Genomic DNA, 25,455 nt, shown 5'->3' with positions numbered 1-25,455 from the left:
CACACGTGATCGGTGGAGATGTAAGTCGTTATAGCTGCAATTCTCTGTTACAGCTAGAACGGCTGCCAGAGCGCAGCAGTGTTATTCGTGTTTCAGTGTTGTTACCAGGTCTCGTAAGGCATATCACGTACGTGAACAGCGCTAGTTTTTCAGAGATCGCTCTGAAGACACGGAAACGTTTTGTAGTCACACGACTCAGTGTTGTCGGCATCGGACAGAGTTTGAATGTAAGCCTCACTGTGGGTCTCCATTTGAGGAAATGGTCGAACAATGGAATATTCCAGTGTGTAGGACATTCGGGTGTGAGAGTAGCCTGATACTGGGCTTCATGGGAACTTGAAGGCCGGTGCACTCGTTGTGAAGATTCTGTTGACACCTTCTGAATAACACATGGGAAAACATTTTACTGTGGAGGAATCACATCTAAAATCCTTTCAAATATGCGCCTGCCATCTTGCAACATTCTGTCTTCCCCCACATTGACAGCCAGCCTAAAGAACTACCGTTCGCCGGCTGTTGTGGCCGAGCGGTTCTAGGCGCTTCAGTCCGGAACCGATCCGCTGCTGCGGTCGCAGATTCGAATCCTGCCTCGAGCATGGATGTGTGTACTGTCCTTAGGTTAGTTAGGTTTTAATAGTTCTAAGTTCTAGGGGACTGATGACCTCAGGTGTTAAGTTACATAGTGCTTAGAGCCATTTGAACCATTTTTGAATTACCGTTCCATTCATATGCTTCTATTAATACCACAAGACAAGCGGCTGTGTCTGGAGTGATGCCGTGAAATCATCATTCACTTTGTTCAGCACAATATTTTTCAGACCAATGATATTCCTGAAAATCGCCCAAAACTGAACCCCGCCTTTTTGAATACATACTTCATTCAAAAATCGTCGTCTTGGAATATCATTTTATGGGAATAGTTAATCTCCCGAGCACACTGTTTAAAGAACATTTATCATTACGCATTACCACACTGCATCGTATGGTATGCACCAGTCTGAGTATGGTTGGGAAATTTTGTTTGAAAATAGAATTTTAGCTTAGCCGCTGCCTGGTTGCTGTTAACTGTTGTGCTCTCGAGAAATCTACAACTATGTTGCCAAGACTCAAGATAACTGGAAATTTTGATTAGGGCCATATAATTGTTTTATTTCAATTGCGCATTTGACATATAGACAAATTTTAATGAGACGTGTTACAGTTCAGTTCAGATTAGGTTACGCTTAGCCAAAGCTAACGAGTTTAAGTTGGATAATAGTTCGTGTGTATATAATTTTTCTAATATGTAGATTTATCTTGTAGACTGGGAGGTAGATCTGGGTTAAGTTTCATACAGAAATATATAGTGGAGGACTGACAACTTGACACCTCGCCAGCGCCGCCGAGGGTCGAGGTCAATGGAATAACAGGAAAATTTCCAACGCACTTAATGGAAGACTCTCGAGTAAGATTTAGAGAGATAATTAAACATTAAGGCGACCACATGTCGAGGGAAGGGTCGAAGGAAGAAACAGACTATAGAGGTAGAGATGATGTTATTAACATATATTGCAGAAAATCAAGCTCAAAATTGGCTTGATGTCTTCCAGAATATGTTAATGACATAAACTCAATCACTTGAAAATGGCGTAAAAGGCCGAAACCTAAGTCGTAATTAAATAAACAACAATTCAGTCAAAGACGATGTGTTCATTTAAAAACTATTGTATGACTGTTGCTCAGCAACAACAAAAACTGAAGAGGGCAGTGTGCAACCAAAGTCAGTTAAGAACGATTTATAAGAATTATGTAGCAGTGAGCAGAGTTGTTATTCCATTTTATTACCGACTATAAAAAGGTAGTGAAGCTCAGCAGCAGCACTTGACGGAGAAGGAAACACTTCAGCTGTGCCAACGCGGTGACAGACTCTAGTGGAAACATACACTACTGGCCATTAAAATTGCTGCACCACGAAGATCACGTAATACAGACGCGAAATTTAACCGACAGGAAGAAGTTGCTGTGATATGCAAATCATTAGCTTTTCACATCATTCACACAAGGATGGCGCCGGTGGCGACACCTACAACATGCTGACACGAGGAAAGTTTCCAACCGATTTCTCGTACACAAACAGCAGTTGACCGGCGTTGCCTGGTGAAACGTTGTTGTGATGCCTCGTGTAAGGAGGAGAAAAGTGTACCATCACGTTTCCGACTTTGGTAAAGGTCGGATTGTAGGCTATCGCGATTGCGGTTTATCGCTTCTGCGACAATGCTGCTCGCGTTGGTCGAGATCCAATGGCTGTTAGCAGAATATGGAATCGGTGGGTTCAAGAGGGCAATACGGAACGCCGTTCTGGATCCCAACGTCTTCGTATTCCTAGCAGTCGAAATGACAGGTATATTATCCACATGGCTGTAACGGATCGTGCAGCCACGTCTCGATCCCTGAGTCAACAGATGCGGCCTGAGCGTTCTTCGTCATGGACGTTTTGACGGCCATTTTTAAACTCTCTAACCCATTGACGCACTTTACCTTCACTCACTGCATTCGAGCCATAAGCTTCTGTTAACTGACGATGAATTTCTGCAGCTGATAGGCTTCTCGCGGTCAAAAAACGTATCACTGACCGTATCACCGTATCGGCGGGCGATTCAATAATCGTAAACATTATAAAGTAGCACAGCGATGCGTACACGTCAGCTACAGAGCTGCAACTTGCATCAGTGTGAACGGGAAGGATGCCGGCAAGTGGCGCGGTGGCTTGTTGTGGCGTCCGCGCGAACTACGGGACTATATGCGCGAACGGCCCTTACTTAAAAAACAACCCTCGTATTTACATGAAAACTAAACAAATAGCTTATTATTACATGGTGGTGTTCTCTAGCCAGTTTGGTATTTGCAGAACTGCTATTATTATTGGCTTTCAGCATGTCATCTGCAATAAATAAGCGTTTATCAAGGTTTTGTAGCGTAATTTCTCAAATGTTAGGAGTAATATATCGATTTTTTTCTGTAGATTTACTGTCATTGTATTATGTTGTTTTGTAAACAAAAATTAGCAGTTTTACTCTTGAGTACAGTTTTGTTAGGTTAGAGAACTATTTTTCGTAAAACGTGTTGTAATCCATGCTGATTGTGATTAGAGTTTCCGAAATGTTGGTTGGGGAGCTGGAGCAGACTATTTATGTAAATATGGGTACCTACGTTTTGCACATCTCGCGTTTTCGTGCTTCTACAGAGTGAATGAGTGGGGCTTCCTAACGCACTGTTTGTGTGGATTTATTCCGCCATCCTATTCTGAGCAGTAATTTTGATTTTTGTAGTCATACTAATGTAATGTACTGTGCCAACGGCCTTGCCGCGGTGGTAACACCGGTCCACGTCAGATCATCGAAGTTAAGCGCTGTCGGGTTGAGCTAGCACTTGGATGGGTGACCGTCCGGTCTGCCAAACGCTGTTGGCCCGCGGGGTGCACTCAGCCCTTGTGAGGCAAACTGCGGAGCTATTTAATTGAGAGGCGGCGGCTCCGGTCACGAAAACTAACAACGGCCGGATGAGCGGTGTGATGACCACATACCCCTCCGTATACGCATCCCTTAAGACCACTGGGGTGAGAGGATGACACGGCGGCCGGTCGGTACCGTTGGGTCTTCCAAGGTCTGTTCTGACGGAGTTTGGTTTAGTTAAGTTTAGTAATGTAATGTATATTGCCAATACTTATATTAATGTAAATTGTTGAACAGATAATAAAGAAAACCAACTGAAGATGGAGAAACTTCTCCAAACATGTATGCGTAGTAACACAAGAAAATTGTGTTTGCTCAAGGCAGAATCACATTTCCTTATCACATAAAGAGAGTGCTCTTTGCTCAACATTTAGATTGCCTTAAGCTTTCCAGGATAAGTAGGAACCTCGAGAGGGAATGTAGCGCACGAGAAGGTGAAGGCACGTAACGGTGTGGCGCATAGCGTCCACTACAGTGAACAGCTGTTAATGGTCGTTTCTTCGGCATTTTCAATCAGTCTTGAGGCTGCAAATGCACACAGTTCACTGCAGTGGGCACTCCCTACTGGTGTTGTGTCCTGCATGCATTTCCAGCCTCATGACTGATTGAAAACGCCAGAGAATTGACCATTAAAAGTTGTCCACTGCAGTGAAACTCATGCACCACAGGGTTAAGAGCGCCCGCCGAATGCTGGCGGCAGCCGATTGCCGGAACACGGGGCGTGGCGGAGTTCTGAGCCCTGTACCGGCCGTAATTCTAAAGAAACCCTACTTTATCATGCTAGAGTCACGTAATGCATTTATTACACGTGGAATTGCGTCACGTACTCTATATTCGTGCAGCAAGGGAATATGTATCGCTGAGTCAACATACTCCATGGCTTTCGTTTAAATTGAACACGCACAAGGCAAGTGAACACTTAACGATCTGGCAGTCAGCAGAAGTCGGCGAGATGCGAAGTGCGTCAGTAAAAGCAGTCAACTCTCCGACTACATAGGTGAAGATTTATTTTTTTTTTTGTTGTGTTCAGTGGTTGCTTGTGTTGTGGCGTAGCAAGACAGCCACGCCACGTAAGTAGCCGGAAAGCACGCGTTTAGCTCACGCAGGCACGAGATAGGTCTGTAACAGGATACGTAATGAATGATATAAAGAAAAGTACGTAGCTTCTGGAATACTTAACTTTAATCCATCCTTGGTACATGAGACTCTATAGTTTCAGACAATATACTGCTAATGGCGCCTTGCTAGGTCGTAGCCATTGACCTAGCTGAAGGCTATTCTAACTATCTGCTCTGCAAATGAGCGAGGCTTCGTCAGTGTGCATCGCTAGCTACGTCGTCCGTACAACTGGGGCGAGTGCTAGTACGTCTCTCTAGACCTGCCGTGTGGTGGCGCTCGGTCTGCTATCACTGAAAGTGGCGACACGCGGGTCCGACATGTACTAATGGACCGCGGCCGATTTAAAGCTACCACCTAGCAAGTGTGGTGTCTGGCGGCGACACCACAGCTTGTATGTGGGACAGAGCTACTAGATGACGAAATCATCATTCCATCATTCGAACAGCCAGTCCGCAGAGAACAGTCTCGCTAAGAAGGAAAAGGTGGCTAAGCATGTCATCATGTCATCGTCATCACCACTAAATGTTACGCCTTGTTCACGTAGCCATACTTCTCTGCCTGTCCCGAGCTTTACCATTTGGTTGTACTTACTGCACTCTATTACACTCAAAACGGCAAAGAGTCTTTTGGGCCTATTCATTTCATCCCCAGTAAGTTTCCTTTTAAGAAAATGTTATGAAGCTGTTAAGATGAAATAGGTACCCAATTATATCTACGAGTAGTTCTTCCTCACTGCATCGTGTTAAACTGTGTACTCTCCTATTTAATTTTACTATTTCATAACTGACTTTCTCTCACCTCAGGATGTTTTGTGGCTCTTCTCTACATCCACATACCTACTGCTTCAGATTTAATCTTTTCCTGTTTTCCCAGAGTCCACTTCCACAAACATAGCTTAAAATGTTCTAAATAAATGTATTAAATTCCCTTTGTTATATGTATGTGGTTGGCTACTAAGAAATTACTCACATCTGAAGGCATGTTCGGTTATTGGAATTATTCTTTTACTATTCATCATATTTCTCTTGTCATCCGTTATTGTAGTTCCCAAGTAGGAAATTTATTTACTTGCATAAGTTTAGTATTTCCTGTCTTCTTGTTTGCCCTACTTTTGTGTTCAAGTTACCTATCACAGTTATTTTAGTCTTTTTTGTGTTTGTTTTCAGTTTGTGGTTGACCAAGGCATCACACAAAATTTTTATTATTTGCTTCATGACATTTTCGAAAACTAGGAAGATTACTGTATCATGAACAAACAGAATAAAATACTTCTGTGCCGCTGCTGATCGTATGTAATGTACTTAAATGAATATAGCGAGAGGACTTTCTTGTCTGACATCTTACTTTATCCTGTGTCTAATGTCACTGACGTATGCTTTCACACATTTTTGTATGGACGGAAATTCAGTTTATTCTCTTTTAACTGGATAAAATTGAATAACAGTGTAGAGAAAAAAAATGTTGGCATGATGGATGAAAAATTATATAGCAGACACGTCCAGACAATTAGTGGTAGCAGTTAAGAGAAGCACTTTTGATAAAATGACGTACAGCTATTGTAGCAAATCACGATTATTCACAAACATTTAAAAGGTGAAAATTATAGCCTTTTAAAAGAATTGTTTACCTAATACTAACACTGTAAAATTTCAATAATGTTGTACACCGAGTTAGTACTACTGTGAAATGGTTAGAGTGTTAGCTTGTGACACAGGGAGTTGTGTCAGAACCGGGTGGCAAGCAGGCTTCAGACGGACGACCGTTGATTTGCTACGCTGATCAGCTCGGATATGCCTTTCAAGTAGGCATAGGCGAACACAGGATTTTTTCTCACAGCTGTCTACCAATCGATTCACAGACAGTGCACTCGACATTACTCCTAATATGTTAGGCCGGCCGCTGTGGCCGGGAGCTTCTAGGCGCTTCATTCCGGAACCGCGCTGCTGCTACGGTCGCAGGTTCGAAACCTGCCTCGGCCATGGCTGTGTGTGATGTCCTTAGGTTAGTCAGGTTTAAGTAGTTCTAAGTATAGGGGACTGATAATCTCAGATGTTGAGTCCCATAGTGCTTAGAGCCATTTGAGTCCCAAAATGTTAACTTCGTAGACTCATGAAGGACATCTGGCGGCAGAAATGGTTGTCCGATCATAAGTGCTCGGAGACCATCTTAATAAAATTCTCTTGCGTGTTGTGACCACGTCATCTACTTAAGCAAAATCTCCGTCTCCCTCTTCTCGGATTCTGCCTGGCTTCCTGCTCTCTCTCTGGCCAAGGAACAGAGGGACGAAGTTAGTGTGACTCGCCCAAGAGCTGTTAATTAATGTTTCGCTATCACGAACACCAAACGTTGGTTATCTTTCGTTGTGTGATGGTACTGGTTCTTTACGGTGCCTTTGGATTTCTTTGTAAGCCATCTTTGCGTTGACGGTTAGTGTAGATCCTCCCACAAGGGACTTAAGTTGGAATGCACAGTTATCGGTCTCCAAGATAACGCGATGTTAATCTTCCGAAATTTCAGCGGTTGACGAAGATACTACACAAGTAATGAACCGTTACACGCAGCTGTCTAATCCAGTCTTAAAGCAAATCGTATTTCTCATCAGGTTATGTTTAATGACAAAACCAGGTCCTTCCGTCAAAGTAGGCAACATACTCTAGCAAACACTAGCTTTTCATATTTGCCGCTCCTGACGGATTAGATCTGGTTTTCGGAACATGTGTAAGGAAATGATAATTAAATGGACACTCCAGCTGCAGACAGGCGTTAATGTACTTCATTGGGAACATGGTGAAAATGTGTGTCCCGACCGGGACTCGAACCCGTTATCTCCTGCTTACATGGCAGACGCTCTATCCAGCTGAGCCACCGAGGGCACAGAGGACAGTGCGCCTGCAGGGACTTATCCCTTGCACGCTCCCCGTGAGACCCACATTCCCGACATGTCCGCACCACTACATTCGTATTGCGCCTAATAGATGTTTGCCCATCATATTCATTACTCTCACGGGGAGCGTGCAAGGGATAAGTCCCTGCAGGCGCGCTGTCCTCTGTGCCCTCGGTGGCTCAGATGGATAGAGCGTTTGCCATGTAAGCAGGAGATCCCGGGTTCGAGTCCCGGTCGGGGCACACATTTTCAACATGTCCCAAATGAAGTACATCAACGCCTGTTTGCAGCTAGGTTGTCCATTTAATTATCATTTCATTTCTAGCAAAGCTGTATGGTCATCAACGGTAACTGTCCTTTCGGGAACAGATACTACCGTCATACATGTGTAAGGCATTTAGCTTGGCTGACTTTGAAACTGAACAAATTACGTTTTCGTTCCATCATAAAGAACCAATGACTGGAGGTAGTGTTGTACTGTGCTTTGTTGTGCGTTACAATTCGGCAATGAGGTGTGCTCGACCTCAGTGTACTGAAACACTAAACACGCAAGTAATTATGTCAGTTCTCCCGCAATGGCTGCAGATGAGACTACTGAGTGTTCAGAGGCAAAGTTCACACTATTTATTACGGACTCATTTATAAGCAATACTTAACATTCATTCAGGAGGGATCCGACGTCAGGTACCACGTTTGACAAGCGCGACTTGAGCCAAGGTCCAAACGTGGTTGGTAGACACTTCCAACAAATTCTCCAAGTCTAATCGTGAAGTGATGACAGCGGTCATCAATGGCTGGTTGCACGCTGTTGTCCGCAGGCGTTCGTTGTAACTAAAAGACTGGGCGTCGGCTCTGGAAGTCGGCCCACCGGCTGTCTTTCCAGTGGACTCTGTTGGTCGGGCCCTTACAGCCCACATAAATACCCGCCGGCTGGCATCGTACAGAGCAACAGTCTCTTTCCGCCCATGTGATGGGCAAAACAAAGTAGGATGGCAAAGATCTCATACGTTATGGAGCACACCGAAACTACTATGATCATACGCCATAACACCGCTTAACGCCTGATGACCAGGCAACCTAAATGACACTGCTGTACCGCTTGGTGCCTCAATGTTCCATGGGATAAAGCAGACGGCAGAATGATGTGGCAAAGCGGTCGCAATACTGCAATTTTATAGGTAACCAAGTCATGGATTTACATGTAGGGAAGAGATAGCCCCTCATCTTTGTGATGGATTATTCCCAAATGACGAGAAATGGAAGGTGTGGGTAATGTGAATCATGGAACCGTGCAATGTTTGGGAGAGGAAAACGATATCTACGTCTGAGACTGTAGTAAATAGATTAGATGGAGTTGTTCAAACGGGTCTGTCACAGATAAATACCAAAATAAGCGGACATCTTGAGAGTTACTGGGTCTCCTAAAAGCTAGTCTTCTATTCTCGTGCCGCGCGGGATTAGCCGCGCGGTCTGAGGCGCTGCATTCATGGACTGTGCGGCTGGTCCCGGCGGAGGTTCGAGTCCTCCCTCGGGCATGGGTGTGTGTGATTGTCCTTAGGATAATTTAGGTTAAGTAGTGTGGAAGCTTAGGGACTGATGACCTTAGCAGTTAAGTCCCGTAAGATTTCCACACATTCTATTCTCGTGCGAACAACAAAACTTCTTTCGGGTTATGTCACTGATAAGGAGCCCCTTGAGTGCCATTTCGCAAAAGGACAAAGGGTGCAAAAGAAAATATTCGTGGGGAAGCAGTAAAGCCATTGCAAGGAAAGAGTATAGGGCTTCTTTAAATCTCAGGAACAAGAACCTATTCGGATCAGCTACGGGAGTTTGCGGAAAGGTTGAGCTATTTGTGACTGCGGTCCTTGTCTGTCGATGTCTTCATACTGATTGACTCAATTACCACAAGACAGCAAGGAAACGATCCAGTACATCTTGTCGTACAGAAATTCCTCTAGCAAGTTAATAATTCTGGGACTTACAAGGAGCCGCTAGAGTGCGAGGTTGCAAGTGCAATCTTCACTAAGGCTCATATAAAGTGTTTTGTTAATAATTATGACAGGAACAATATTAGCTGCTAATGACTCACCATGTACATCAGAAAGGCGACAGAAAATGAGTGACCGGGAGGCGCAGAGATCAAATTTCTATGGGGTACAGGTATTGCATTTTAAAAAATGAACGTCGTCGACATTTAAGAAATATTCAAAACAAACAATTGACTTGCACTGTGAACACAGAAAGGAAAATGGTGCATCATAGTGATCACAAAGGTCGGTCCGCACCAATAAGACTGAAGACGAAATCCACTCTTAAAGATTGTATATAAAGTAATATTGATGTAATGGGGTGATGAGAACTCATGGGATGTGATTTCATGCAACCGAATGCGAAACAGACTGTCGTGGAGCTTGTGGTAAAACTTGATATCCTCTAAGGTGTAGCTGCAGATAGTGCGATATGTTTTATAGACATGGAAAAAACAAACATCCAGGGCATGAATTTGTCCAGTGGTTCCCGGTGGTATGAACTGCAATGTCACACACTTCTCAGAGGGACAGTTTACTCTAAATGAATATGATTTGTATACACTGACTGGGAATCAAGATAAAGCAAATTATTTTGACCAGCTATTGCTCAGAATCAGTGCTCATGCTGTAGTTGACGTTCTCTTGCGCACAGTGTACCCACTCAAGCTTGCGGTGACGGAAGTATTCCCTACTGCTCTTGTAAGATCACTGCACACTAGGAAGAATGGTAGAGGACAGAGTACCTCCAACTTCTCGCAGCACAATAAATAACTTACAAGCCACTTTACCATCCACATTAACAGTTCCTATACTTGTATAATTGTATACTTGTATACACAGTAAAAGGTTTCAGGTAGATTATATAATGGTAAGACAGAGATTTAGGAACCAGGTGTTAAATTGTAAGACATTTACAGTGGCAGATGTGGACTCTGACCACTATCTATTGGTTATGAACTGTAGATTAAAAGTGAAGAAACTGCAAAAAGGTGTGAATTTAAGGAGATGGGACCTGGATAAACTGAAAGAACCAGAGGTTGTACAGAGTTTCAGGGAGAGCGTACGGGAACAAGTGACAGGAATGGGGGAAAGAAATACAGTAGAAGAAGAATGGGTAGCTTTGAGGAATGAAATAGTGAAGGCAGTAGAGGATCAATTAGGTAAATAGACGAGGGCTAGTAGAAATCCTTGGGTAACAGAAGAGATACTGAATTTAATTGCTGTAAGCAGAAAATACAAAAATGCAGTAAGTGAAACAGGAAAAAGGAATACAAACGTCTCGAAAATGAGATCGACAGGAAGTGCCAAAACGCTAAGCGGGGATGGCTAGAGGACAAATGTAAGGCTGTAGAGGCTTATCTCACGAGGGGTAAGATAGATACTGCCTACAGGAAAATTAAAGAGACCTTTGGAGAAAAGACAACCACTTGCATGAATATTAAGAGCTCAGATGGAAACCCAGTTCTAAGCAAAGAAGGGAAAGCAGAAAGGTGGAAGGAGTATATAGAGGGTCTATACAGGGGCGATGTACTTGAGGACAATATTATGGAAATGGAAGAGGAAGTAGATGAAGATGAAATGGGAGATATGATACTGCGTGAAGAGTTTGACAGAGCACTGAAAGACCTGAGTCGAAACAAGGCCCTGGTAGTAGACAACATTCCAATAGAACTACTGACAGCCTTGGGAGAGCCAGTCCTGACAAAACTCTACCATCTGGTGAGCAAGATGTATGAGACAGGCGAAATTCCTTCAGACTTCAAGAAGAATATAATAATTCCAATCCCAAAGAAAGCAGGTGTTGACAGATGTGAAAATTACCGAAATATTAGTTTAATAAGTTACAGCTGCAAAATGCTAACGCGAATTCTTTACAGACGAATGGAAAAACTGGTAGAAGCCGACCACGGGGAAGATCTGTTTGGATTCCCTAGAAATGTTGGAACACGTGAGGCAATACTGACCCTACGACTTATCTTAGAAGAAAGATTAAGGAAAGGTAAACCTACGTTTCTAGCATTTTTAGACTTAGAGAAAGCTTTTGACAATGTTGACTGGAACACTCTCTTTCAAATTCTGAAGGTGGCAGGGGTAAAATACAGGGAGCGAAAGGCTATTTACCTATTTTTTTTTAGAAATCAGATGGCGGTTATAAGAATCGAGGGATATGAAAGGGAAGGAGTGGTTGGGAAGGGAGTGAGACAGGGTTGTAGCCTCTCCCCGATGCTATTTAATCTGTATATTGAGCAAGCAGTAAAGGAAACAAAAGAAAAGTTCGGAGTATGCATTAAAATCCATGGAGAAGAAATTAAAACTTTGAGGTTCGCTGATGACATTGTAATTCTGTCAGAGACAGCAAAGGACTTGCAAGAGCAGTTGAACGGAATGGACAGTGTCTTGAAAGGAGGGTATAAGATGAACATCAACAAAAGCAAAAGGAGGATAATGGAATGTAGTCGAATTAAGTCGAGTGATGCCGATGGAATTAGATTAGGAAACGAGACACCTAAAGTAGTAAAGGAGGTTTGCTATTTGGGGAGCAAAATAACTGATGATGGTCGAAGTAGAGAGGATATAAAATGTAGACTGTAAATGGCAAGGAAAGCGTTTCTGAAGAAGAGAAATTTGTTAACATCGAGTATTGATTTACGTGTCAGGAAGTCGTTTCTGAAAGTATTTGTATGGAGTGTAGCCATTTATGGAAGTGAAGCATGGACGATATATAGTTTGGACAAGAAGAGAATAGAAGCTTTCGAAATGTGGTGCTACAGAAGGATGCTGAAGATTAGATGGGTAGAACACATATCTAATGAGGAGGTAGTGAATAGAATTGGGGAGAAGAGGTTTGTGGCACAACTTGACTAGAATAAGGGATCGGTTGGTAGGACGTGTTCTGAGGCATCAAGGGATCACCAATTTAGTACTGGAGGGCAGCGTGGAGGGTAAAAATCGTAGAGGGAGACCAAGAGATGGATACTCTAAGCATATTGAGAAGGATATAGACTGCAGTAGGTATTGGGAGATAAAGAAGCTTGCGGAGGATAGAGTAGCATGGTGATCTGCATCAAACCAGTCTCAGGACTGAAGACCACAATAACAACAACGTACTTGTATACGTATGCTTTAAGGCGTTGATGTTAGTTGATCTTGACACAACTCTATTGGGACTTCTAATTTCCAGGGTTCCTTTCATATGTATTTCCTCTTCAAATTCCGAATGGTCGAAGTTGAAAACAAATTCCTAACTGAATGACGGGATAGGTTTGAATATCTCACTTATAAATTTTCGGGCTGCTTCCGCAGTTTCCTTTGCATCATCGAGTTGAAGCTTTGTTTGAAATTTCGTTACCTTGCGTCTTCCAATTTAGTAGCGCTGTTTGAAGTTACGCAACCATCTATTTTGAAATTACGCAACCATCCAATGCTTGCCATGAAATGACTGTTACCTATGCTGCGCGCAGTTTAATGTGAGTATCGTAGTAGGTCAGTATCATGCACATTCTGTAATTTGTATCGAGCGTCAATGAAACGCGCAAACACCAGTTTTTATAGCAAGTGCTCCTTGTCCTCCCTTGAATATCCGTAGTTTTTCTTATTCACTATAGAGTCACATTACTGAGGACTTATTAGAAATCTGTTCATAATTGCTTTTTTTACTGTGCTGCGGATATCTTAAATGTAGGTAAATAAGTTCAGTACCCGCTCCTTGGACAAGGATTGTCCTTGACTATTTTTCAGTGTAGACGAGATTTGTGGCTCCCTGTCCGACAAGGGTGATCAACTACATCACTCGACACCTGGTTCAGTGTCACTTTCAGTTGTTACGTATATATCGTCATCGTTGTATTCATCACATACATTGTCCGCACAGGATAACGTGTTAAGACACCACACGTTGCACTGACTCATCTTGCAAAAACGCTAATGCTCTATCTTCCGCTTCTTTCTCAGTCTGAGAAATCCTTTAGGTTCCTTTCTAAATAAATTTCAACTTCAGGAACTTTTGCTTAGATATATTGCAATGTTTGTTTTGTTTATCGTTGCCATTACTCTGATTTGTATCAACACTTCTAGCACTGTTTCACTGTAGTCAGTTACTTGTCGACTAAGCAGTTCATCTACGCTCCGTAGCCTCATGCTGTGCTTTCCATTGGATAACTCCAGCCCCGCACCCTGTAGACATTAGTAGCGAATATTGTGATTGCATTGTAGACCAAATGTGCGGCGTCGAATGACGTGGAATATCATTGGCCTTTTGCGAGCTCGCACTCAAGTGGTTCCTTATTAGCGACATAACCCGAAGGGAAGTTTTGTTGTTCACACGAGGATGGGAGCCTAGGTTTGTGGAGACCCAGTAACTCTCCTCCCCGAATGGGATAGCAGATACAACGCAAAGTGGTAGAATATATTTTGGTTTTTTAGTGTAGGATGAGTGCACCTGGATAGAAATAACTGCACAAAGTTCCATTTCTGAATGTACCCTCTAAACCGTTTAATCTCTTTACCTATTGGAATAGATGCCTACGTATGCGTAAACAGTAGCGTGTAAATATTGAAACCAAACAAAAATTAACTAAGAGTCACTCGGAAGTGTAAGCTTTCGAATGTCGCGCAAAATTTCCGGATTTAAATCCAGTCAAACATGACTGAGCGTTGGTGCTTCGGTAAAGGGCGCTACGACTAATTGAGCTCAAGAGTGTCTTCAAAATCATGTATTTTTTCTATATGACAGGGATTAGGTGACATCTGCATACATTCTTCAACCTTGAAGAGTGATCGAAGTTTTGGGCAATGAGGAGGTTGGGTCCCGTATTTGTTATATGAGAGAAATACATGTTACTTTAAAATCCATGTTTCATCAAGTTCTTTATATAGTTATTTTCGTTAAATTGTGCAGTGTTTCCCATATCTCTGCAACCATAACAGCTCCGAATAATTAGGTTCGTGGTCCTTGTATAAAGAGAGAAAGCAGAATTTCGTTGTAAGATTCTCATTATACTTTTTAGTTTATAGCTATGTCATTCGTCCCATCGTACACTTCAGTGTTGCTCATTCTAAGACACGTTTACATGCATCTTTCGACCTTAAGTGATACATAGTACATTAGACGATCATTTACATTTCTTAATTACTCATTTCATTAGAATATAATCAAGACAAAAGTTTGAAATTGTCTTGATACAAATCTGGATAGTGCACTTCTTTTCAAATTTAGTATACTTTCTATCCTCAGCAACTGTAGTTGCATGTAACGATATAATAAGCAACAAGTTGCATTAAAGAAATTTAATTTCTTTACCGGTTTCGGTCAGTTAATGGCCTTTTTCAGAAGGCTATACCTATCGCATTATTTGCGAATGTCAGCGGTAAGAGGCATACAGCAAAATGCTGTGGTTATGTGGTTCATAGCGTCTGTACAAAAATAGTATAAAGAAGCGAAACCACAAGTGCTGACACATGCCAGAACGGTAGTTAATCAGCTGATTAGTTCCTGAAATTTGAGAACTCCTACACCATAAAACTTATATTGATGAGATTTAAACTAAGACGTGACACGTAGCGCAAAGTATTCACTCAGAAAACATTTGTCAGTAAGAGACAGGCCTTTCTTTCGCGTATGTCAAAGAAAACAAATTTCCTACCGAAAAAGGCAGTAGAATGACACGCAGGGGAAGCATCTGTGCTTATGAGAAAGGTGCTGACACGATTTTGAAATTTAGTAGCATTTGAAAGTGTTTAAAAATGGTTCATTGATATTCTATACTGATTACTATCCTTCGTAGTCGTAGTTAAGGAAAAATGCTTCGATTCAAAGCATTTTAGGCCACGCAAAACTTTCCGAATGCGAAATATGCCAAAACTGGGACGCAGATGGGACACCGAAGTTTGATCCCTGTGCTTTGGATTGGACTGGATCGTTTGGGGAAAGAGACCAGACAGCGAGGTCATCGGTCTCATCGAATTAGGGAAGGACGGGGAAGGAAGTCGACCGTGCCCTTTCAAAGGAATCATCCCGGCATTTGCCTGGAGTGATTTAGGGAATTCACGGAAAACCTAAATCAGGATGGCCGGACGCGGGATTGAAACATCGCCCTCCCGAATGCGAGTCCAGTGTGCTAACCACTGAGCCACCTCGCTCGGTCCCTGTGCTTTCAAGCTCATGTCGTTGATCAGTAAATTGTTGAACAGGGGGCAGTGGATGAAGTTCGACAAGCAAGCGCACAGAGCGCAGCAGGGAGGGGAGGGGGCGTGGGTCCGCCTTCCGCTCTCACTGAATGCAAAGTTCACTCGCCTTAAAAGCCGTCTTGATGACGCGAACAAAGCGGGACGCCTCAGTGTACAGCCTTTGTTATGGAAGACATTGTCAATAACAAAAGTTACGTACATCCACAGTTTCTGAATTGCCACGAAGCATTTCAGAGCATTTATCGCAGAGGAGAGCAAAGAACGATGGTAAAACGGTTAATTAAAAGCACTTAACGAATTTTGTGAAATTTTGTAAAAGTCTCCTATCGAAACCATATTGCTTTCATGGTTCTCCAACGTCGAGAAACAACAGTAGTGAAAACTTTGTTTACTGTCTGGCAATTTCAAACTTGAAAACAAAGCTTTTCGATCGAAGTATACACATTGTAATAGTTTGTGATTTTGTTGACTTACTTGTTTTTATTCCATTGAACCTAAGCGTCTGACTGGCATTCTCATGGGCAGTGTCCTTACATACAGACTTTTCATGAAAATAAATTTTTATTTATAGCAACAGGAATTTACTAACGCGTCTGTCTCAGAAGAAAAAAAGGGGAAAATGTAAGATTAGAGCATAACGTCCCGTCGACCAAGAGCCTGTCGGAGACGGAGCACTAGCTTACAGCGGGGAAAGAAATCGGCCATGTCCTTCTGAAACGAATTTACCTTAAGTGACTTGAAGAAATCACGAAAACGCAAAGGTGGGTGGCCTGATGGGGATTTGAACTGCCATCCTCGCTAAGACGAACCCATTTTTTTTAACCACTGCCCTACATCGATCTACGTCTACCGCAGAGAGCGAAAGATAGTTCACTAATCAGAGATCCAAAGTCACATGTGCTTTTCATAGCCTACATAATGAGCTTCTTTGAATGGGAAAGTTAAAGCATTTATGAAAACAAGAAATTATCCTTTCCCAACTTGTCCTTTACTATAGCATTTGTAACAGCGAGTAAAGGGTGCATAGTATTATTTATTTTAATTCATAAATTATCACAAAATGGTGTGTTACGTTATAAAAGGCAATGATAACGTGTTTTAAGATGAAGTCTCATATATGTAAGACGAAAACAATTTCTTAAAATCATTCAAAACCCAAACTACGCAGCAATGGAAAAAAAAATTACAATTTGCCTCAGTTCATCGCGTGGCATCCAGTGTGATAAAATATTATCACTCATACTTGAAATCACCTGCACCGATATTCGTTGAGTGATAACATGTTCTCATTGCTCACTGGATCAAAACACGACGTGATAAGAACGGTTTTTTACTTCTCTGTCATCCGTCATACGTCTTAGACTACCCAATACAAACACTATTTACCTGCGACGAGAGGTATTTGGTACAAACGGCACTGCTTGTCTTCCACATGGCCACTGTCAAGCAGCTTCTGCGAATAATGCCCTGTGATGGCTCCCATGCAGTAAAGGGAGATCAAGACATGAGAAGAGAACGCGATTTCATCTAATAGTGTACATATCAGAAAATATCAATGCCAGACAAGTTTCTAGTTCATTGTAATGTTTGGCTAAACATTCTAGACACCACACCGAACCATGTAATGAGATCATTTAGACCAAGCTAATAACTAAGATATTAAGTTGACGTGGTAAATGGTACTACCAGTGTATAAATCTGTGTGCGTGATATAGATTCTGTGATCTGATTAACCTTTAGTCGCTGTAATTGTTTGACTTCAGTTGACATAAGCAAACCTTTCTTACGTAAGATTGCTGCAGCAATGTTTGTGATGCCAGCCAATTCGATTAAAGGCTTCGGTTTCCTAATATTATTCAATATGTAATTGGGACTATGCTGTTGATAATAACGTAAGCTGTGTAGAAACGGTATACATAAGAAAATACTCAAAATTAAAAAAAAAGGTTCAAATTGCTCTGAGCACTATGGGAATTAACTTCTGAGGTCATCAGTCCCCTAGAACTTAGAACTACTTAAACCTAACTAACCTAAGGACATCACACACATCCATCCCCGAGGCAGGATTCGAACCTGCGACCATTGCGGTTGCGCGGTTCCAGACTGTAGCGCCCAGAACCGATCGGCCACCTCGGTCGGCAAAAATTTAAACTTCGGTGGAACATCTACTTGCAAATCCGAATTTGGCAAAGATCATTTGTTTTTAAGTTTGACATGTCGCATTTTAAAGCGCTGATTCTCTTCTGTATTTAGAATATTTTAAATTTCGTTAAAAATTTGTAATACAAGGAATATCACAGTTCGAATGTGTTGTTACACAATCATTAAGTATTCACATATTCACTGTAACTATCTTGTAGTCCAGATTTTGTTTCCGAAAATCAATAGCTTTACTAGAAAAATATGCTGCTGATGAAATATCATGAACATAAAATATGAATTTATAGATCATCTTTCGCGTCCATTGTTAGGAAGTCCAAAATACGCAACCATCTAATAATGTCATTTTAAGAATATAGAGTTAAAGTTAAATGAAATTCTCCATTGCCAGATGTCTACAAGTATTACATACCATTCCCTTCTTCTTTAATATCACGTAATATGTAATTCTTCTGTATTTTCATTGTTGTTGTTGTGGTCTTCGGTCCTGAGACTGGTTTGATGCAGCTCTCCATGCCACTCTATTCTGTGCAAGCTTCTTCATCTCCCAGTACCTACTGCAGCATACATCTTTCTGAATCTGCTTAGTGTACTCATCTTTTGGTCTCCCTCTACGATTTTTACCCTCCACGCTGCCCTCCAATGCTAAATTTGTGATCCTTTGATGCCTCAGAACATATCCTACCAACCGGTCCCTTCTTCTTGTCAAGTTGTGCCACAAACTCCTCTTCTCCCCAATTCAATTCAATACCTCCTCATTAGTTATGTGGTCTACCCAACTAATCTTCAGCATTCTTCTGTAGCGCCACATTTCGAAAGCTTCTATTCTCTTCTTCTCTAACCTATTTATCATTAATGTTTCACTTCCATACATGGCTACACTCCATACAAATACTTTCATAGACGACTACCTGACACTTAAATCAATACTCGATGTTAACAAATTTCTCTTCTTCAGAAACGCTTTCCTTGCCATTTCCAGTCTACATTTTATATCCTCTCTACTTCGATCATCATCAGTTATTTCACTCCCCAAATAGCAAACCTTTACTACTTTAGGTGTCTCATTTCCTAATCTAATTCCATCGGTATCACCCGACTTAATTCGACTACATTCCATTATCCTCGTTTTGCTTTTGTTGATGTTCATCTTGTACCCTCCTTTCAAGACACCGACCATTCCGTTCAACTGCGCTTCTATGTCCTTTACTGTCTGTGACAGAATTACAATATCATCGGCGAACCTCAAAGTTTTTATTTCTTCTCCATGGATTTTAATACCTACTCCGTTCTTTTGTTTCCTTTACTGCTTGCTCAATATACAGATTGAATAGCATCGGGGAGAAACTACAACCCTGTCTCACTCCCTTCCCAACCACTGCTTCCCTTTCAAACCCCTCGACTCTTATAACTGCCATCTGCTTTCTGTACAAACTGTAAATAGCCTTTCGCTCCCTGTATTTTACCCCTGCCACCTTCAGAATTTGAAAGAGAGTATTCCAGTCAACATTGTAAAAGCTTTCTCTAAGTCTACTAATGCTAGAATCGTAGGTTTGCCTTTCGCTAATCTTTCTTCTAAGCTGAGTCGTAGGGTCAGTATTGCCTCACGTGTTCCAACATTTCTATGGAATCCAAACTGATCTTCCCCGAAGACGGCTTCTACCAGTTTTTCCATTCGTCTGTAAATAATTCGCGTTAGTATTTTGCAGCTGTGACTTATTAAACTGATAGTTTAGTCCCATTTCATCTTCATCTACCTCCTCTTCCATTTCCATAATATTGTCCTCAAGAACATCGCCGCTGTATAGACCCTCTATATAGTCCTTCCACCTTTCTGCATTCCCTTCTTTGCTTAGAACTGGGTTTCCATCTGAGCTCTTGATATTCATGCAAGTGGTTGTCTTTTCTCCAAAGGTCTCTTTAATTTTCCTGTAGGCAGTATCTATCTTACCCCTCGTGAGATAAGCCTCTACAGCCTTACATTTGTCCTCTAGCCATCCCTGCTTAGCCATTTTGCACTTCCGGTCGATCGCATTTTTGAGAAGTTTGTATTCCTTTTTGCATGTTTCATTTACTGCATTTTTGTATTTTCTCCATTCATCAATCAAATTCAGTATCTCTTCAGTTACCCAAGGATTTCTGCTTGCCCTCGTCTTTTTACCTACTTGATCCTCTGCTGTCTTCACAATTTCATCCCTCAAAGCTACCCATTCTTCTTCTACTGTATTTCTTCCTCCATTCGTGTCAATTTTTCCCTTATGCTCTCCCTGAAACTCTGTACAACCTCTGGTTCTTTCAGTTTATCCAGGTCGTATCTCCTTAAATTTCCACCTTTTTGCAGTTTCTTCAGTTTTAATCTAAAGTTCATAACCAATAGATTGTGGGCAGAGTCCACATCTGCCCCTGGAAATGTCTTACAATTTAATGCCTGGTTCCTAAATCTCTGTCTTACCATTATATAATCTACCTGAAGCCTTCTAGTATCTCCAGGGTTCTTCCATGTATCCAACCTTCTTTCATGATTCTTGAACCAAGTGTTAGCTATGATTAAGTTATGCTCTGTGCAAAACTCTACCAGGCGGTTTCCTCTTCCGTTTGTTAGCCCCAATCCATATTCACCTACTACATTCCTTCTCTTCCTTTTCCTACAATCGAATTCCAGTCACCCATGACTATTAAATATTCGTCTCCCTTCACTACTTGAATAATTTCTTTCATCTCATCATACATTTCATCAATTTCATTATCATCTGCAGAGCTAGTCGGCAGATAAACTTGTACTACTGCAGAAGGGGTGGGCTTCATGTCTGTCTTGGCCACAATAATGTGTTCACTATGCTGTTTGTAGTAGCCTACCCGCACTCCTATTTTCCTATTCATTATTAAAGCTACTCCTGCACAACCCCTATTTGATTTTCGTACGAGATGCATTCAACACATTTTCTTTTGTAAAAGCAGGTTGATTTTAATTAGGACTCCAGCAAACGACGTTATCCCCAACTCTTGTGGGTACAAAATTCCATTTGTAATATAATCTCCGCTCAATGCGTCGGCCTTACGCCAAGTTTCTGGGTGAGGCGACTGCATGCCCACATCGTTGGTCTACCACTCTACTGGTCGATAGTCAGACCCATCGTGTTGCTGCTTGAATAACTTTCCCATGATCCACGTCTTACTTCCCCCAGAGAACATCCTTCCGTCGGTCAAACGGATGGAAGTCCGCAGGTGTGAGATCCAGGATGTAGTAAGGTGGGAGAGGGAGAAGAGTCCAATCATGTTTACTAAACTCCTTTCGGGCATACAGACTTATGTGAGGCCAATTGTGCAGCGAGGAGTAGGATTGTGACCCGTCGATCGCCCCTAATTAGAGTGTCCGCACGTTCCAACATTGCAGGAGTCACTGTTGTGTGCTGGCGGTCGGCACGCAGGAGATCAGGAGGATTCGTATGACCTTGTTGTAATGAAGACAGACGCCTCTCCGAACGACTCACCGTGCTTTTGTTCACTGCCACGTGTCAGTAGACATTCTGTAAAGGGCCTATGAATATCTGCTACGCTCTGATTTTCCGCCGAAAGAAACTTAATGACAGCCCTCTGATGGAACGCACCTCAATTACTACAGACGACACTTTGAAGGCTATGCATAGTGCCGTCACCAACTAGAACATCAAGAAACTCTAGGGGTTGTAGCGAGAATATTCCACGTTGCCCACAAAAAATTCTGCATTCAATCCGTTCAGCTCTTAGTGAAAAATGTTCTGTACAGTGAGTATCGCTTAAAACAGTCTTAAATCTGAAATAAGGACTTATATACTGGAAAAATGCCTGAAGTTATTTGAATATATATATAGATATATACAAACAATCCACTACTTCAGTAAGACATTATTGACATCAACAACAAGAATGCTTACTTCGCGTCAAGAAAATCTCCCTTACGATAAGCAAACTTTCTTACAAAAGTTTCCGCTACTCTCTCTCTCTCTCTCTCTCTCTCTCTTCAAAAAGTAACTAAAAGAGCAATTATTTCAAAACTGAACGTCTGCTCTTGGCAAAGGAGTCATGGAAATTTTTGCCACGTCTGAGAAGTATGGAAGGATGAACACTTACCTACGTATGTGGTAACCTCTATCTAAGCTTAGATTTTACGTAGTCTAGAAATGACAAACAAAATCAGTTTATTCAGTATAAAGCGCCTCCACAGATTTGGATCCGCTCCCATCTGTAGCGTTTTTCAAGCGCATCCGACATACTAACTGAAATGAGGCTTCTGTCTGCTGAGAATAGAAGACGTGATGGATCACTTGAGTGGCAAATATTTCAAGTTTTCCAGAGTAACTGCTGGTTTTTAAGTGAAGTGTAATTTGTCAGTTTTTTTTTTTTTTAATCGGGGTTTTTGGACGAAACTGGATCATTACGAGACGTATAGCGCAGGAAAATTACACATACAGCACATACAGCGATCTTGACAGTAAGAAGTCGACAGATAATAACGTAGCTTCGAGACTACATTTAGGGGGTGCAGACTCGTTAACGTTAGCTCTAGAATTGGTCTAACATATAAAGTTGGAAACTGAGCAAGGCTGTCCATAGACGGTGCAATCGTCTGTAAGAAAGCTGCCAGCAAGATCAACATCTGCAGAGAATTGATGATCGGCGCAGGAAACTTGAATGGGTAAGACGTATTAGACATAAAAGGTGAAAACATCCACCACACTTCTTTTCTGATGGGCCTGTAGCATGCATTAATTCAGTGAAAGATTTAGAGTCCATTTTTCAAGTTTCTGCTGAACGCTGATTTTAATGGCTCGTTGTTTACATACGGTGAGTCTCCTTCGGCTATTACGCCATTTTCAAGCGATCCTGCAATAGCAATAATGGTACAAGTTTTTGGATAAATTTATAAGAATGTGGCTTATGCATGTGTTATTAATTTTTTGGTTTACATTTTAAAAGCCACAATACGGCATCCTGGAGTGTTTCGCTGAGAGTTTTTTCTGGTTTGGTGCTTTTGGAGGTTATTACAGTTGGAGTATATTAGAACTTCACGTATGGTGCTCACTTTTTGTTTGCCCCTGCGTTGATATTACAGGAAACTTATTTCGCTCAAGATTCACTCTGACGCATGTATGCTTAGAGTGAGTTTACACTACAAGGATCGTTTTACTAGCTATATGTTTTCACGTACTGTGTAACGATATAATTTGTATTGAGAGTTCTGCGCTTTGTACTCGTAAATTAATTCCTCACTTTGCGAGGTGCTAAATTTCATCCGTCTTCCTTTAGGAAGATTGAGTTTCTAAATATTGTTTGCGCGTTAGCTCCATTTATTCATTACAGATTTCATCAGATTATGAGCCCGAGCAAGTATAAATCTCGAGTTGTTCCAGAATAATCATTGTGGTTCCTATGGGTTCGCGATGGAGAATTTTTAATGAATTTTCCATTAGTTCTGCTTTGTCTTCATAGTTGTGTAAGTACATGTGAAGTGTAGATGGATTACCTTTACAATGTCGAGTGTGTTCTCTGAATCTAACTGTGAAGCTCCTACCAGTTTGTCCACTGCAAAATTGATTTCAATCGTAGCATGAGATTTTACAATTCCTAGATTCGAGAAAATCGGGACTTTAGTTTTCCTTTAATGTACTTTGGCTTTAAAGTTTTATCTTAGGAAGCACCATTTTCAGTTTCGTCATTTTAAACTGAATATTGAGTCTCCCTGAAATTTAAAAAATGGCTCTGAGCACTATGGGACCCAACATCTGTGGTCATCAGTCCCCTAGAACTGAGAACTACTGACACCTAACTAACCTAAGGTCATCACACACATCCATGCCCGAGGCAGGATTCGAACCTGCGACCGTAGCGGTCACGCGGTTCCAGACTGAAGCGCCTTTAACCGCACGGCCACACCGGCCGGCCCTGAAATTTAGTCGATGTGTGGTGTTGTGACGTTAAGTAGGGTCTTCAGTGATTTTATCCTCTCATCGGCATTATTTCTGTATTTCTATTTTGCGTGCTTGGTTGTATGCATTGATCGTGTAGTCTGAGTACTAACACGGGGGTTAAAGCATTCTTTTGTGCCATCTGCCTTAATATTGCTACTTCTTTCTGTACTGTGCCAGTGTCACGTGGTAAATTTGTAATTCGGTTGATCATTGATTTAAAGAATGCAAGATTATGTCAATTTGTGTGACAAGAATCACTGTTAATAGTTATGCTTCCTAGACACGTGAAACCTTTGATGGTATTTTTGCTTATTGTCAAGTCCAAAACGTCTATCCAGTTGCTTTGTTATATAGGGTGGTTATAATTACGTTTTCGTTACTTCAGCCATTGTAGATGCAAACTGTTTACCGTATGGGTGCTCAAATTTATAAGAACGACTTTCAGACTGGCGTTGCAGGATTTGCGTTGTCAGTAGCGTTAGTGTCATGACTTGCCAACGTGGGAGGAACCCAACGACCAAGGACATGCACCGTGAACGGCACACGTTACTGCAGTCTGCTTCATCATAATGTGATCCCTGCTCTACGGGAGAGAGGTGCTTTGTACTGAGCTGTTTTGATGTACGATGAAGTTCCGTCTCACGTTGCTCGGGATGTAGTTCGGTCACTCCGTAACACATCTGGAAATAACCAAATCATTGGTCGATCGTTCCAAACTGGGTGGCCACCAGGATCACCAGATTTGATCCTGTACGATTATTGGCTCTGGTTTTATCTGAAGGACAGGAGTTATAAAAAGGACACTCACACACGTTGGAGGTTCCAAATGAACTTTTCGAGGGCGGTAGCGAACATCTCACGTGGGATGTTTCGGGCAACGGTTGAGCAGTCTCTAGCGCAGTCCAAGGCCCTAGTGGATACAGATGGTTGTCACAACGAGCAACGTTTGCAACCTGGAACGTATACATGACATGCAATCAACAAATGTGCGTCTTTCAATGGCTTCTCCATTACTTCTCTTCCATGTGTCCTTAAAAATGTATCCACGAAGTTTCCTAGTTCCACGATCGCAAGTAGCGAAAGTTTAGTGAACGTATGACCAGCCTGTGCCTCTATGATTAATTTTATTTTACTGTGTGTGCTGTTCAATTTTTAGTGGATCATTTGTATGTCTTGTCAAATGAACATAGGTGCAAAACAAAATGAGGACCATACATGAAATTGTAACAGACTACAACAGCCTACCCGACGGGAGGACCTAGCCACAATACATTTCATTTCATTTCAGCAAAACATTCCAGGGCGCTATAATGTGACATCCAAAATGCAAAGTAAATAATTACTAACACAGCCGTGATGATGATGAGCGTTTGGCGTCATTGGCCGGGAGGCCCCTCGCGGGGCAGGTCCGGCCGCCATATCGCAGGTCTTATTACATTCGGCGCCACATTGGGCGACCTGCACGCCGGATGGGGATGAAATGATGATGAACACAACACAACACCCAGTCCCTGAGCGGAGAAAATCTCCGACCCAGCCGGGAATCGAACCCGGGCCCAGAGGACGGCAATCCGTCACGCTGACCACTCAGCTACTGGGGCGGACAACACAGCCGTAATGATTAGCGTTATAAATTT

General features: G+C 42.0%; 1 protein-coding gene and 1 non-coding gene across 2 annotated transcripts in view; both read left to right on the top strand.

The window, feature by feature from the left end:
* Nucleotides 1-25,455, top strand: part of LOC126416622 (uncharacterized) — a 580,403-nt gene that overhangs the window by 488,154 nt on the left and 66,794 nt on the right. The gene's annotated exons all lie outside the window — the stretch shown is intronic.
* Nucleotides 7,662-7,736, top strand: Trnat-ugu (transfer RNA threonine (anticodon UGU)). Its single transcript has one exon. It is a non-coding gene; the product is annotated as a tRNA-Thr (tRNA).

This window comes from Schistocerca serialis, chromosome 8, assembly GCF_023864345.2.
Source record: "Schistocerca serialis cubense isolate TAMUIC-IGC-003099 chromosome 8, iqSchSeri2.2, whole genome shotgun sequence".
Lineage (NCBI taxonomy): Eukaryota > Metazoa > Arthropoda > Insecta > Orthoptera > Acrididae > Schistocerca > Schistocerca serialis.
Note: the sequence above shows the minus strand (reverse complement) of the source record. Positions and strands in the feature narration are given on the sequence as shown.